Here is a 15,102-nt window from a genome sequence, read left to right on the forward strand (position 1 = left end):
CTGGATTTTTTGCAATTATTTTTTAAAATTACAACTGTCCAGGTGGAGCTACCATTACCCATATATGTTGCTAATGCCAGGGCACTACTATCTCAAGGTAGAAACACTTCATGTCTACAAAGAGGATCTCAAAACACTACTGAACAGCTAGGGGAAATGGGGAGGTTTTGTGGCTTGTGAAACATCACACAATAAGCTGAACCAGAGGCAAAAGACTGAAATCCCAGTCCTTTATCCCTGGAAGTTATGTGCAAATCTGAAGATCTCCACACCATTCCTGTGCCTGTGATTACAAGCAAATCAGAAGCAAAAACCTAGCCTGCTTCAGGTGATTGTAGTATTGTATTGCTGGCAGGGGAACTCTTTTAGGCAATGGACCTAAAGCTTGATGGTGTTTTACTAAATCACTAGGCTAGGGTTTCAAGTGTCAGTGTCTTAACGGTGATGGCTGCTGCCTGTGGCACTTTGAGAGACAGCACTTCTGATGAATTACTCCCTCGAGGAAGCCACCTCCTCAACATAAAGTGATAGGCAAATACAAAATTTACAAATAATCAGCCTGCTCAGTCACTGTCACTCCATCAAAGGATGCTGAGCACGTTTCCTCAGTGTGCAGCCAGAGCTGTGCTCCCTCCAGGAGCTCATGGGCTCAGGTGGGCTCCCTGCACATGCCAAGAGAAGCATTTCTTAGGGCTTGCTGTGACTCAGCAACTCTGCCACACCTTGGAGAGCAAACTTGTCTTCCCAAGACTGGCACAGCCTGCCAAGCCAGCTTGTCCTGTGGCTCTGCAATTGCTAGATGTGACAGCAGAGGAGGGCAGGCAGGACTGTAGCCTTTCAGCAGCATTTCACCATTAGCTGCTGCTGCTTTTACAGAACCATCATTTCAGACCATGACCATGTGAAGTGTATTTCTGCTTCAGCTCTGCCAAGACAACCATAGTCCTGTCCCTACCAACATGTTATCTTCCCTTTGTCCCCACAGGGCAGCTGAGGGATCCTCTGAGAGGTTGTTTATTTCCAGTTTACCCAGCTTGCAGACTTGAGTTTCCCACAGGCACAGGGAAGCACCAGTGCCTGCAAGGCAACCAGGAACACCTGCACATGGGTCTGAAGCTGAACCTCCCCAGTGGTGATATCTGGCTGTTCAATCAACTCGGGCATAAAATGAAGTCATAGTGCTCAGAAGAGTGAAACTCAACCAGATCAAAAGAGGTTAAACTACCTGTTACATGTAGGAAACAGACACAGAAAAAGAGGGACAATTAGGTGCCTTGCACCAGAGTCCCCATCTCTGTTAACACTGAAAGAGTATTTGTAGAGTAAGGTCAGCCAAGACAGAAACACTTCTGGTTTAAACATAGCCCTTACAAAATCTATTGTTCATCTTACAGTTCAGGAGAGAATAAAGCCTATTAAAGAATTTTAATGATTTAATGTTTAGCTCAACATCTTATTAAAGTTGCGAAAACTAAGTAGCTTTAAGAAGAGAGAAGGAGCATTTCTGAACAATAACTTCATGGTTATGCTGCTGAGGATGAACATGGATGTTTGACTGCACCAAACTCACAAGTTAATCCATTTAGTTGAAACAAAATGTTCAAGTTCAGTTTTCTAATCTCATTTCAAGCATTGATCCTATTAGCATTTCTAAGGCAAAGCTGCTGGAGAGTAGGGTTGGACCTCCATACCATGCCTGTGGTCCTGCTGGAAAGATGGAGGGAGGTTTTGCCACCAACCCATTTTGTTTTCACTTGAGAGCTTTGGCCATCCCCCTTCCATCTCCATGAGAGACCACATATAAGTATTGGTCATCCTTTTCTCCCACCTGCCCAGCACTAGCAATCAATGGCATATCACCTGGGAGCAAAAAGCAGACAGAACCTGTTAACTTTGCTGACCTGCCAGCAAAGTGCACAGTGTGGGCCCAGCATGCAGGTATGGGAGCCTGCTGGGTGGCTGCACAGGAAAGCTGTCCTGACTAATCAACCCCATCCCTCTTGGGATGGATCCTCTCTTTTTCTGAGAGGATGCTGAAGGCTGGCAAGGTGTGCCAGCAGTATGGGCAAAACACTGATTTCTTCCCATCCATTTCCTAAAAGAGCAGAGGAAACAGTGTTTGGTGAGGGCATGGTCAAAAGACAATTTGACACAATTTGTTAGAAACTCCATAAACCTTATTACATGGGAAAATGGGTGAAGAAATGGAAGCCTAATGATCCTAACATTAAGTCCTGGTGCTACCACTGTCCCCATATATATGCAGGGTGATTTCCCTTGAGCCTTTTGGTTACTTTGGCCAGGTAAAAGGGTTGAAGGTTATCTTCCATCCAAACGTAATGCTTGGGAATCATGGGGAACAGGGGAAGACCTGGGTACATCAGTTATTAACATCAGAGGCAAATCATGTTCTAGTAGCAAAACAGAGTGTGTACTGTAAGCAGAAGAAATAATGTACAGTTTCCAACAAGCATCTGAGGCTGGAACATAAGTCCATCTATAAAGGTGAGCAAAATTTAATTTAATATGTTAAACAACATACACGTGCAGCACCCAGTGCAGGTACAGAGAAATTGTCTTGGATAAATGGTGTACAGCATTGCTCATCCTTCTCTGGTCCTAACTGACCTGACAGGAACCTTGCAGCACTTCCCACCCCAGGAGAGCTTGTAATCTGGTGATTATAGATACATTTGGGAGGTGCAGATTGAAATTTCCATGGCAAAGGGAGTTATATCACCATCTCATTAAGACTGTTGTATAAAAGGAGCACCATCTCCATTTCTTTTCCCTCTGGCCATGCTTCAACAGAAAACATACCTAAGGACTCTTGAGCTGTAAAGAGCCCAGTATCCTGGAAGCAGGCCCAGGATTTGGGATGCTGACCAAACTGAACTCTGGGCACTCAGGCCAAATGATACAGAGCTTCTGCACCATGATTCAGATGTCACCTGTCTGACCATCTCAGGGCCCTCCCAGGGATTTTTTGATACCTTAAAGCTTACAGAGCAGCTGAGCAGGAGGATTGCAGGATTGCAATTTTAGACTGCAGTGTCTTAATCTCATTTCAAGCACTTAAATGCTTTTGCTAGAGATACTAATACGACAGAGGAGAAAAGAGAGCAGAAAACTGCTAGACAAGTGCTTGAATACAGATCCCAGGAGAGAGAGTGTTCATTTTTCTTCTGCTTCATTAGATGTGCACTAGGTACTGGTTTTATTATGTAGTTACCTATTAAAAAAATGTCACACTGTTCAGCAACAGTGCTAATTACCAGCATAACCACATGACCACTCTGGTCTAATGATAGTCCTAAACCCGTGTTATCTTTTAATGGCTAAGCTGATTAAACTAGCACAGAGGAAAAACAAGTTAGAGAAATTACCTTCATGGTACTTCTCCTAGGAAAATTAAGGTGCTTTTGAAGCATGCAAAGTGCATATATTGTGTTGTTTCCCAACCAGCCATGATACAGCTGCCTAGTAACTACTGAGTTTCTGTGAAATGGTAGCAGGGAACCAAAAGAGATGATAGAAACAGGCTGGATTACCCAGGCAAACTTGTGAACACAGTCATCTAATCAGGTACATGTCATAAACAGCAGTTGCAGGGTATTCTTGCTTTAAGTTTTTCCTTTCTCTTCTCTTTCTTCCCTTTCAACACCACAAAAAAGGGTATGTCATTTCCCCAAACTGGTCAAGATCAAAACTTGCACATAGTTTAAGTACTGCAGCCTTGAAATGCAGAGCCAAACTCTGTTTTTAACCCATTGCTCCACTGGGTAGGAAGCAACAAAGGAAGATGTTTCCCTGTTTCAGTGCCAGGAAGGACCACTATGATCAGCTGACCCATCTTTTGAGAACTATGATGACTAAATGAGCAAATAAAAAACAAGGTGGAAAAATAGCCTTCACAGTACTTCAAGGAAAATGAAGATGCTTTCTTTATCTCAGCCCCATTCTCTTCCTATCTATCCTGACCTGTTGCCATCGTGATCTGGAACATGCATGCAAAGATGAGGAGTGCATCTGTCAAAGGGATTAGGCTCCTAAAAAGTCTCAGTGCAATTACCTCTGCAGGTAGTTCCCATCGCTAAGATAGGAAATGCCTTACAGAGAACTCATGACCCGCTTGACAATGCTATTTAAGCCTTTTAAAATTAGGAACATGCCACAGGCACACTAAGGATGCCATATCCAGGTTGAACAGAGCTTGAACTAACCTTAGGATGGCTCAAGAAAGATGCCAGCATGCAAGGGTAGTTCTTCAGCCCCTGCTTGAGAACAAAATTATTCAAACTCAATGAATCTCACCAAGGACTTGACTGTAGCAGATGTGTAACACTCCCAGAGTCTCCCTCCAAGTCTGGATTTTAGATAGCTGATTTAATTCCTTGTGTTCATCTGACAGCTTCTTTCCAAAAAGTTATTTCACTGTTGGTGTGAAAGAAATAGGACATCAATGAATAAGAGTTTTTAAGCTATGCTTGGAACATCACGCACCAGAGAGCTCTGAAGAGTGCCTGGTAACTCTGATACCCCAAACAGATAAACCCCACACCCATATGTTTTCTGTAGCATTTCAAGTATTTCAGAAGTTTCTCACCAAGGCACTTAAAAATCTATAAATGTTCAGAAATATTCTGTTTTCTGAACAAATTATACAAAATAGTAAGAGTCCATTGTTTTTTCCTACCTGAAAGATCTTTTGTGTTATTGTGAGTCCAATATTTATCCTGTGGGGATAATGTGTTGTCAGGAGTGATCATTACATGCTAGGGCTGCTTTTATATCTATCAGAATTTGTCCTTTTTTTTTTTTTTTTTTAAAATAAATTAGAGAATATAAATACTGAATAACTCTTCCCTGACCTGATTGGAGAAACCCACCTAATTTCCTGTATCTCATCTCCTTCTCATCCCATCTGTCCTGACCTTCTTGCTCTCATAGCATGGGATTAGGTTCCTGGAAAGTGTAGGTGATTGCAATTAACTATTTGTGTAATTTCAACATCTGAGGAAGGCAGTGCCTTGCAGAGACCACCTGACCTGCTTCAGACATGCTATGGAAACTTTTCATGTCCAGAGAGACAAAGGCACACTGAGGGCCACAAGCTCAGAAGTATTTGCAAGTGTCTGTCTTACAAGGACTCACAAAGGCATCAGCTGGGGTTAGTACTCAGCCTTGAGGATATAGGCCTAAATAATATTCATAAAGCTGCTAAGAAAAACTTGGAACCTCTGTCCAAGTCTTGCATATGTATTGTAAATGCAGGTGAACCCAATGGGAAGAAATGATGATGTCTGACTCAATTCAGAAGGCTGAATTATTTATTTATTATAACTATGCTAAAATACATTAATACACTATATAAAAGGAGAATACTAAAACTACATACTACTTTCTCTGACTCTAACTCCAACACATCTCGTGACCCTCTCTCAAGAGTCCAGACACGGGTGGATTGGATTGGCCATCAGGCTCAAACAATCCTCACCAGAATCCAATCAAGCACTCACTCCAGGTAAACAATTCTCCAAACATATTCCACATAGGAAAAACAAGGAACAGAAATAGAAATTGTTTTCTCTTTCATTTCTCTCTGTGCATCTCTATGAAAAATCCTGAGAGGGAGAGAAATGTTCTTGCCACACACGTGGATAATAAGATAAATTCTGCTTTTATTGGGTGTTTTTCATTCATTTCTTCTCCTTTTCACTAGCCTCTCCTCTTATGTGATTGTATATACGTTTATCTGGGTAAAATATTTTTTTAATTAGTCTCAATTAATAGCTCTGTATGGTGTGTTAGAAAAGCTGTGTGTGTACTAGGAGGATTTCTGTCAGGCTTCTAAGGCTCATTCCTTGCTCTATTACTCGGCTTTGTTTGTGCATTGATGTAGTGTCGATTTTCAATCACCCCCCGAGGCAGAAATAGGTGACCTACTTTTCAGCCCTGGACATCTGCTAATGTAGCCGTCCCTCCCTCTATCCTTTAACCCCTTCTTCCCCCCTTCCCTCTCTGCAGAGCATATGGTGTCTCCCAGCCTTCCAGGGACCTGTGGCTGTCCTGCAGTCGCCTTTAGGACCGTGGGTTCTGCTCTGCAGCAGCAGGCAGATAATCTAGGAGGCAGTGCTGGGGCAGGACTGCAAGCACAACATCAAAGAGGGTTGCGCTTCTGCCTCTGTGCTACAATGTCAACTCAATAGCATCCCAAAAGCCATCCAGGCCCAGGTACCAGCAGAAAAGTCCCAGGACACCTCACCTTCTCACAGGCACCCAACCACTTCAGGGCTGACCAAGAGTTAAAGCATGTTATATGGTGTCTCCACTGGGAATTTTCCCTTTCACAGAGGCAGTGGTTCCTCCCAGGGGCCTCTGTTATCACGGCTTTTCTGAAGCAGATATTGGGCGTTGCCTTGTAATCTGCTTCAACAGCAGTTTTGCTGTCCTGGCTAGACCCTTCCTTACCCTGGGTAAGGAACTTTCAGCTGGAGGCAGCAGGGGTGTTTGCTTGCACTGTGGCGTTTTTAGGCACTGCCAATTGCGAGCTTTGCCTCTGGATGGAAGGCAGTAATCTGCAAGGTTGTCAAGGCTCTGGCCTTGCTGGCCCAAGGCATTTGCAGATTTACAGATCAATAGTGACAAAGGATGTGGAAAAGACTGTGCTACTTAATGCCTTCTTTGCCTCAGTGTTTAATAACAAAATCAGTTGTTCTCCAGGTACCCAGCCCTCTGAGCTGGAAGGCAGAGATGAGGAGCAGAACAAAGCCCTCATAATTCGGGAGAACAGATCAGTGACCTGCTACACATCTAGACATTCACAAGGCTATAGGCCCTGATAGGATCCACCCAGGGGCAATGAGGCAGCTGCTGGAAGAGTTTCCCAAGCCACTTCCAACCATCTACCAGCTGTCCTGGTGAACCAGGGGGCTCCCAGATGACCAAAGTCAGCAATTGTAATGTCCATTTACAGAAAGGTGGGAAGGAGGATTTGGGGAAGGACAGACATGTCAGCCTGACCTTGGTGCCAGGGAAGTCATGGAGCAGATTGTCCTGAGTGCCAGCATGTGGCACACACAGGAGAACCAGGGGATCAGATCCAGCCAGGATGGGTTTGTGAAACTCATCTGCTGCTTGACCAAACTGATCTCCTTCTATGACTAGGTGACCCACTCGGTGGATGAGGGAAGAGCTGTGGATGTTGTCTGCCTGGAGTTTAATAAAGCCTTTGACAGCATTTCCCACAGCATTGCCTGAACAAACTGGCTGCTCGTGGCTTGATTGTGTGCACTCTTTGCTCAGTAGAAATTTTGCAGGATGGCTGGGCCCAGAGATGGCTGTGACCAAAGTTAAATCCAGATGGTGACCGTTCAGAGGGGGTGCTCCCCAAGGCTCAGTGTTGGGGCCAATTCTGTTTAATATCTTTAACAACGATCAGGATTAGGGGATCAAGTACCCCCAGTCAGTCCACAGATGACATCAGGCTGCATGGGAGCATTGACCTCCTAGAGGGTAGGAAGGCTCTGCAGAGGAATCTGGACAGGCTGGATCGATGGGACAAAGCCAATTGCATGATGTTCAAGCTGAAATGCCAGGCCCAGCCCTTGGGTGACAAAACAGTCACGTAATGCTACAGGCTGGGAGGAAAGTGGCTGAAAAACTGTCGGGTAGAAAAGTACCTGGGAGTGCTGGCTGATGGTGGCTGAATATGAACCAGCAGTGCCCAGATGGCCAAGAAGGCCAATGGTATCCCGGCCATCAGAAATAATGTGGCTAGCAGGACCAGGGAAAGGATCTGTACTCAGCACCAATGAGGTCACACTATGAATCCTGAGTTCAGTTTTGGGCCACTTACTCCAAGAAAGACATTGACGTGCTGGAGTGAGTCCAAAGAAGACCAACAGAGCTGGAATACAAGTCTTCTGAGGAGCAACTGATGGGGATGGGGATGATCAGCCTGGAGAAAAGGAGGCTCAGGGGGATCTTATCAGTTTAGTGAGGTTGTCACAAGGTGGGAGTTGATATCTTCTCCCAAGCAGCAAGTGACAGGACGAGAGGAAACTGCTTCAAGCTGCAACAGGGAAAGTTTAGACAATGTTGGGGAAAATGTCTTCACTGAAAGAGTTGTCAGGCATTGGAACACGCTGCCCAGGTGAGTGCTGGAGTCACCATCCCTGGAAGTGGTCGGAAAGCATGTGGATGCAGCAATTTGGGATAAGGTTTAGTGGTGAACACAGTAGTTCTATGCTAATGGTTAAAGTCTATTACTTGTAGGGCATTTCCAACCTTAATGATTCTATGATTCCAAGAATGCAGTGGTGCCAGGTGATTTTTGTATAGTGGCCAAGGTCAGACTCTAACCTGTGGCACCCAGGACTTTCAACTGGTTTTGCAATGCAAATGCATTTCCAGTTTGGTTAGTTTATGCACTGGCTTTATTGACTATACATGTCTCCCTTCTTGCAAACAGCAGATGGCATGTTTTGATCAAGAATATAATTTCTCTGTCAGCCTCTGGCAGGGCAGGGGAAGATGCACAGTGATTGGGGAAAAAAAATAATGCAGTGGAGATGCCCTGTCAGTAATTTTTCATCTTAACTTCAAGCTAGCACAAAAAAGATCCATTCTCCTGGGGCAGTCCTACAGGAAGGGAAGTGTAGTGTTTCCCCTTGCAGCAGCTCAGATGAAGGTGCTCAGGCACCTCAGCCTGTGGGAGGGACTGAGAATATAATATGCCCCTGCTGACACACTGCTGCTGCATTTTAGACATTTGGTGAAGTTCAGTGGGGAAAGCCCACACAATGTACAGAAGGAATTTACAGCCAGGGCTAGGAGTAGACACTGAGTTCTAAATACTTCCATGTTCTCATTTAGGTCATCAGTTGCTGCACTCCCATATGCCTCATGTACAGGGTGTGAGTTCACAGAGATTTCAAACTTCTGATTTCCCATGCAAGGAGGAGGAGAGTGTCTTCAGGCATTTCATCAATTACTATGAGAAAGGCCACCCAAAGTAAATCTCTGCCCTCTGGACAGGAAAAGCAAAGCAGTGCTAGAAGTTTGATTTCATTCTTGTTGAATTAAACTCTGGACTTCTGCAACTGATAAACAGCACATTTTGGAGCAGGATTTGCTTGGACACATTATTTGCAAGCACCCAGCCTTGAGTCTGGCTCTTTTCAGCTCTGCCAGCTCCTGCAGCAGCCTTGGGACCCTATAGGATCATACTTGTGTCCCTGGGGTTTGATCTGCCCCATGAACGAAGCCTTCACAAAGGACAGGATGCTCAGCACAGCCATTTAAGTCTGTGGCATGGAGCAAAGCTCAAAGGGACAATACAGAAGTGATGAACAGGGGAATAAATGTACATTTTCTACATGGGAGTCTGGCTTGACTTGGGATATATACAGGGATTGATTTCAATTCAACAGAGTCAAGGATAGTTAGTTAATTCCTCAAGATTCCCAAGCACTCATATCTAAACATATGTAGAAGTGATAAATATATATCTAGAGAGATATAACACACATAGCAATTTTATATACATAACCTCCAAAAAGGGACAGTACAGAAGTGAGGGACAGGGAAGAAAATATGTGTATATATGTGTATAGACAAATAACTCTTTTCAACAGCACCAAAAGGATCAGTTGTCAGAACTTTTTAACACCAAGCAGAGATGCATCATTGCTGGGTGTCTTTCCTTTCAGAAGTAAACAGCAAAACACTGTCTCTTCCAGCCAAAGGACCAGGATGTCTGTGCACAGGTTGGGCACTGGAATATTTCTTATTAAGACAAAGACAAACAGAAGTCTACATGAGAGAAATTATTTTCACCTACCGTCAAACAACACTCAGTCAGCAAACAGAAGCAGCTCCAAAAGTCTGCATTTACTCCATGGTAGGCAAGAAGAAAAGAGAAAATTACAGATATGCTGATGATTTCCCTTTACTGCTCTGCTTTTTCCTGGTGATGCTAAATCCTCCCTATACCCTTGACAAATGCAGGTGTCTCTGCAAACAAGTGCTGTTTTCTTGGACATTATTTTCTTTTTTTTTTTCCCGCCCCCAAAAGATCATTTGTTCCCTTTGGGCATTTGCCTCTCCCAGATGCTCATCTCAGGATTTCCATACCTTCCATATTTCCCTCCAAAGAAGAAAATGAGGAGATAGATAAATAGATTAACTTGTTTTGAAAACCTGCATAAGCCTCATGATATTAATGCTGAAATCAGGCACCAAACAAACTGTTGCCTAGCAGAGATGCTATTTCCACTGGCAAAATGGGGGTTTACTATTACAGATTTTCTAGGGCTGTGAAAAATTTAGCAGCAGCCACAAAATATTGCCATGTAAGTATTTCCATAGTAGGGTTTTATTATACGACAAAAATCTCACTCCCAGGAAAGCTACACCCACCATCAGTGTTTACTCTGTGAAATCGAAGGCAGGGGTGGAGATGGGATGGGTGATTCCCCCTTCAAAAGGGAAACTGGAGCTGTGTTTACTTTGGGAAATGAAGTCTGGTGAGCAACTCTTCAGAGCAGATGACTGTGCCACCTTGTGGCTTTGCTTAGTACTAAGCTCTGAAGTATTTATGCATATTTTAACATGGATGTCTCCCCATAAATATCAGATGTGGCCAGGAGGACTAGGACAGTGATTGCCCCCCTGTATTGGGCACTGGGGAAGCTGCATATAATTTAACAGGTTCCAAAATCCAGAAGTGGTTAAAAATGTGAGGGTAGAACATGCCACTCCTACTTAAATAAATAAATAAATAAATTTGAAAACACTAACCCAATTTCAAAATATACTGTAATTTAAAGTGTCTTAAACAACCTCAAATGACACACAACATATGAAGTGAAAATTCCTTTTAAAATGACTGTCATTTATTTTTTTTCTCTAGCCAGAGAAATAGGAAGAAAAATATTCTATTCCTTTGACATCTGCCCTCTCCCTTTTTTTTTTTTTTTTTCTTTTTTTGTGCGCAAGCTGAAAAGCCATTCTGTGCTTCTTCAGGTCTTTCTTCCCAAACCTTAAATGCACTCATGGCAATGAAATCCAATCTTCTGTTGTAAGACTGGGAAAATTTTGTCCCTACACCTGCTACTGCCTTTACCAGGCCTAACCCCTGAGAAATACTTTTGGAACAAGACTGAAGATGGAATTCTAAATGTTTCCTTGTTGGCTGCATCTCTAAAAATCCAGCAGGATCTTGAAATAAACTAGACTCTTCAAGTGCTCAATTCACAAAAACCTACCCTCACTTCTAGGTAGAAACAAGATAACAACTTATAAAATGAGACAAAATACAGTATCTCTCACAAGGCCCAGGACAGGAGGCACATATTACTCAATCTCATTCCTGATTTATCAGGTCTGGTCCTCCAAGCAATTTTACAAGTAAAGACAAGTGGGTTCCTTCAATTCAGCTTTCAATTGAAGTGTGCTACTTCATCCTCTACAGATACAGCAGTCAGCTTTCTACATTTTAGATTCTTAAACTTGGAACTTCCCTGAACCCCCTTTAATTTTTCCTAAGTTTGCTCACACACAGTGTTCATCCCGCAGGTAACACTGTTCTCCAGGAACTGGGTGTAACAAACAGGTCCCCTAATTTTATTTGGATACAGCAGCCAAAACTGCAGAGGGAAAGGGTAAGAATGAGGACTAAAATCCATGAAATACTCACATATCTGCCAAGCCTGTAAGGGTGAAGCTTAATATTCAGTTTAAGAAATGTAAAACACCTGGGCTTCAGTTTATTGGTGGCTCCTGTAGCATATCAGGCACTAACAAGAAGGAATGGGAACCGAATGGGAAGGGAGTCTTTTCCCCTCACTTCTGAGAAGAAAGGATTTCTTTTCCAGTCAGGGAAAAGTGTGGCAGGCAGAGGGAAGCCTTCCACCATTGGGTTTCAACATCTTGGGCTTGGCGAGCATTGTGCAAGTAAATCACCCCCTCTTTGTCCACATTTTTACACTTTTGTTACACTGTTTTTACACTGTTGGTGGTGGGGGCACTGAATTGGAAAGTACCATTCTTAAACCACGACAGCACCGACAGCACCTCAGCTCATGAGCTCCCTGCTACCTGAGCATTTCTGTCTAGTCTGGATCCAGGGAATCCAGCTCCTGAACACCTGCCACTCTGTTGGTCCCAGCACCTGGGCTTTTGGTACAACCACCTACAACAGGAAAGAGAAGCTAAGGATATCAACCCTTCCAAACGCTGCAGGCTATGTATAGCATTGGAATTGACAAACCTTTGAAGCCTGATGCCCAAATTCTATTCTCATTTTTGACTGCCTATTTACAATGACTACAGTAAAATGAGCATAAGCACTAAATCTGTATCCTTACAACCTAGAAGGAATTCAGATAGCTATGAGAGAAATTGTCTAAGAATTAAATACTAATTAATCCTGTAACAATAGCCTGGTAAGCCAAATTAAAATACAATGGAAAGTATTGTCCCTGTTCTCATGAGTCTTTCTTATACCCTTCTAGGCCATGCAAAGTTCAGTAACAAACATCGTTCCCCATGTAATAGATTGTCAAAGCTGTTGCTAGACCTTAAATCAGATTTATTGCCAAAGTAGCTTTGCCTTTGGGAAACTGTAACAGAAGGCATTAACCCCAATTAGGGCAAGCATAGATCCTGTCTTTACTGTCTGTCCAGAATATATGTAAACTGTTGACATTTTTCTATTCCAAAAGCCACTACAGCTTCAAGCCTATTTACTATTCATGTTAATTACAGACAAGAGATTAGTCTCTAATTGCAAGAGGAAATTCAAGACCTTATCCTGCCCTTACCATCCCTCTTCCAGCTGTTGTGTTCTGTGAAGAATCCATCAAAACCCAAAGCGGCCAGACCCAGGTAAATTGCTTGTCCTAATCTTCACTGCAGCTGTGATCTTAGCCAGCTGATCTGGCAATACCCCTTGCCTTTACGATCCTCACTTCATTTCTTCAATATACCCAGAGTCCAGCAATTAGCCTGGCTCATCAGGCCTCCATTTCTCAGATGCTACCTTTGTCTCCAGCCTTAATTATAGACAAGTGCCTTTTTGTGATGCCTTAAACCACAACAGTATTGGCTCCTCTGCATACCAACCCTCTTTCTACCTGTGCTTTCTGAGCACAGCAAGCACCTGCCCCATCAGTGGAAGGCTGTGTGCAGCTCTGTGCTGTCAGCAGGGGTGTGGGCAGCCTGCTGCAGTGCTGCTCCTGCAGAAACCACACAGCATGCACTGCCTTCCCTCCACCCTGCTCTCCACAGCACCACCCATGGCCTCAAAGGCTCCCCCACCATTCCCTAGCCAGTCACTCGAAGGACAACCTGCGTTAAACCCCTCAGAGCACAGGTGGGAGAAAAACAACCAAATCTGTCCTAAAAAGCATTAGTTTCACATGAACTCCTCCTCATAAGCGTACAGGGCTTTTTGGCAGGGTGTGGGCACAGTTAACTCAGTGTGCTGGGTGTGCCTGGCATGGAGCTCATGTCCCCAGGTCAGCTCTCATGGTGCTGTGCTTTGCAGTGTTGGTAACACCCCAAGTGGTGATTTGGCTGCTCCTGAGCAGTGCTCCCACAGCACCAGTGCTATCTCTCCAGCAGTAACCCCTCACCAGTAAGTTGGGGGTGGGCAGGATCTTGGGAGGGGACATCTCCCACACTGACCAAAGGGATATATTCCATGTGACACGATGTCTGCTCAGCAATAAAAGCTAGGAGAAAGGAGGAGAAAGGAAGGGCATTAGTTATTTATGATGTTTGTCTTGTGGAGCAACCACCATGTGTATGGAAGCTTTGAGGCTGGCATGAAGCATGGAATGAAATCCATGGAGCTGAATTGTTTAGGACCAGGCTGTTCTTGAGGGCAGCTGTGAGCCACCCATGCCATGGCAGAATGCATTTTGACCACTTGAACCACTTCCTAGCACACCCACAGTTATTCACTTCAACCCTCAGTGATGCTGCACAAAATCAGCCAAACACTTTGCTCTGCCCCGCCACAGACAGTAACAGCTGGGGCAATTTTGTAAAAGATCAGCACCAGTGGATTTGGAATTATGCACCCTTCCCTGTGACCACAGGTTCAGCCCTGGGAATGTATTCAGACAAATGATGTACCAGAGCTCAAGAAATCTGTAAGCTGTGGGAATGTAAGGCTACAAAGATCTATCCAGACAGGTGAGCAAGCTTTTCTGGAGCAAAAAGAAAATACTGTGTCCTCTGGTTTCAAGAAACGTCTGGAATTAAGGCACTGGAGATTCAGAATTGTAGGTATGCTGTGCAGAAATCTGTATTATTGTGTGTATCTGACACCTCCCTGCAAACAGCCAGTGTCAGACAGGGTCCACTCCAAAAGGAGCTTGTGCATCTTACAGGAGAGAAAGACTAGCTACAGCCAGGAGTTCCAGAAAGAAGAGTAGGGGTGTTACGCTTCATGCCATATGAAATCCTAAAAATCTTTCTGTACTTCTGGATGATTTGGTTCAACTTTTCTAACACAATAGGATGATGGAAGGCCTGTTCCAGGCTGAGCAGAGCACCAGAAGTTGACAAATCCATCCTAACCAGTGATGATATAAATCACTAGGTGTAGGCAGTCATCATATGGCTGCTCCAGGCTCCATTTATATTAAGCATTATTAGCAAGGATAATGTAACTAAGAGGAAAAATCCTTTGACATTTTCTGGTTCATTATAATGCAAAGTCTAGACAAACTTTGTAGGAAACAAGCAGGTCTCTGAAAGTGTATGTTCTATTTTTTCTCTAGCCTGGAAAAATCAGAAGAAACAGAACTGAATTTCACCACGACTGCTGATGACTGCTCAGGAACACTTCAGTCTGAGTCCCATCTAACCAGCATACAGGAGAAAGGGTATCTCCACTAAAAGTTATTTTGACTTCTAGGTTAAATCTCACAAATCTGAGACCACCAATATTGACTCTACAACTCAGGACAAAACTAGACTCAATTGAGCTAGTTTTCAAGTATGTTCACCATAAAAAATAATAGAAGTAATTATTTTAAAAGTTTACTTTGACATCCTATAGCATCCGTTTAAAAGATGTAATACAAT

Source organism: Lonchura striata, chromosome 6 (assembly GCF_046129695.1).
Source record: "Lonchura striata isolate bLonStr1 chromosome 6, bLonStr1.mat, whole genome shotgun sequence".
Lineage (NCBI taxonomy): Eukaryota > Metazoa > Chordata > Aves > Passeriformes > Estrildidae > Lonchura > Lonchura striata.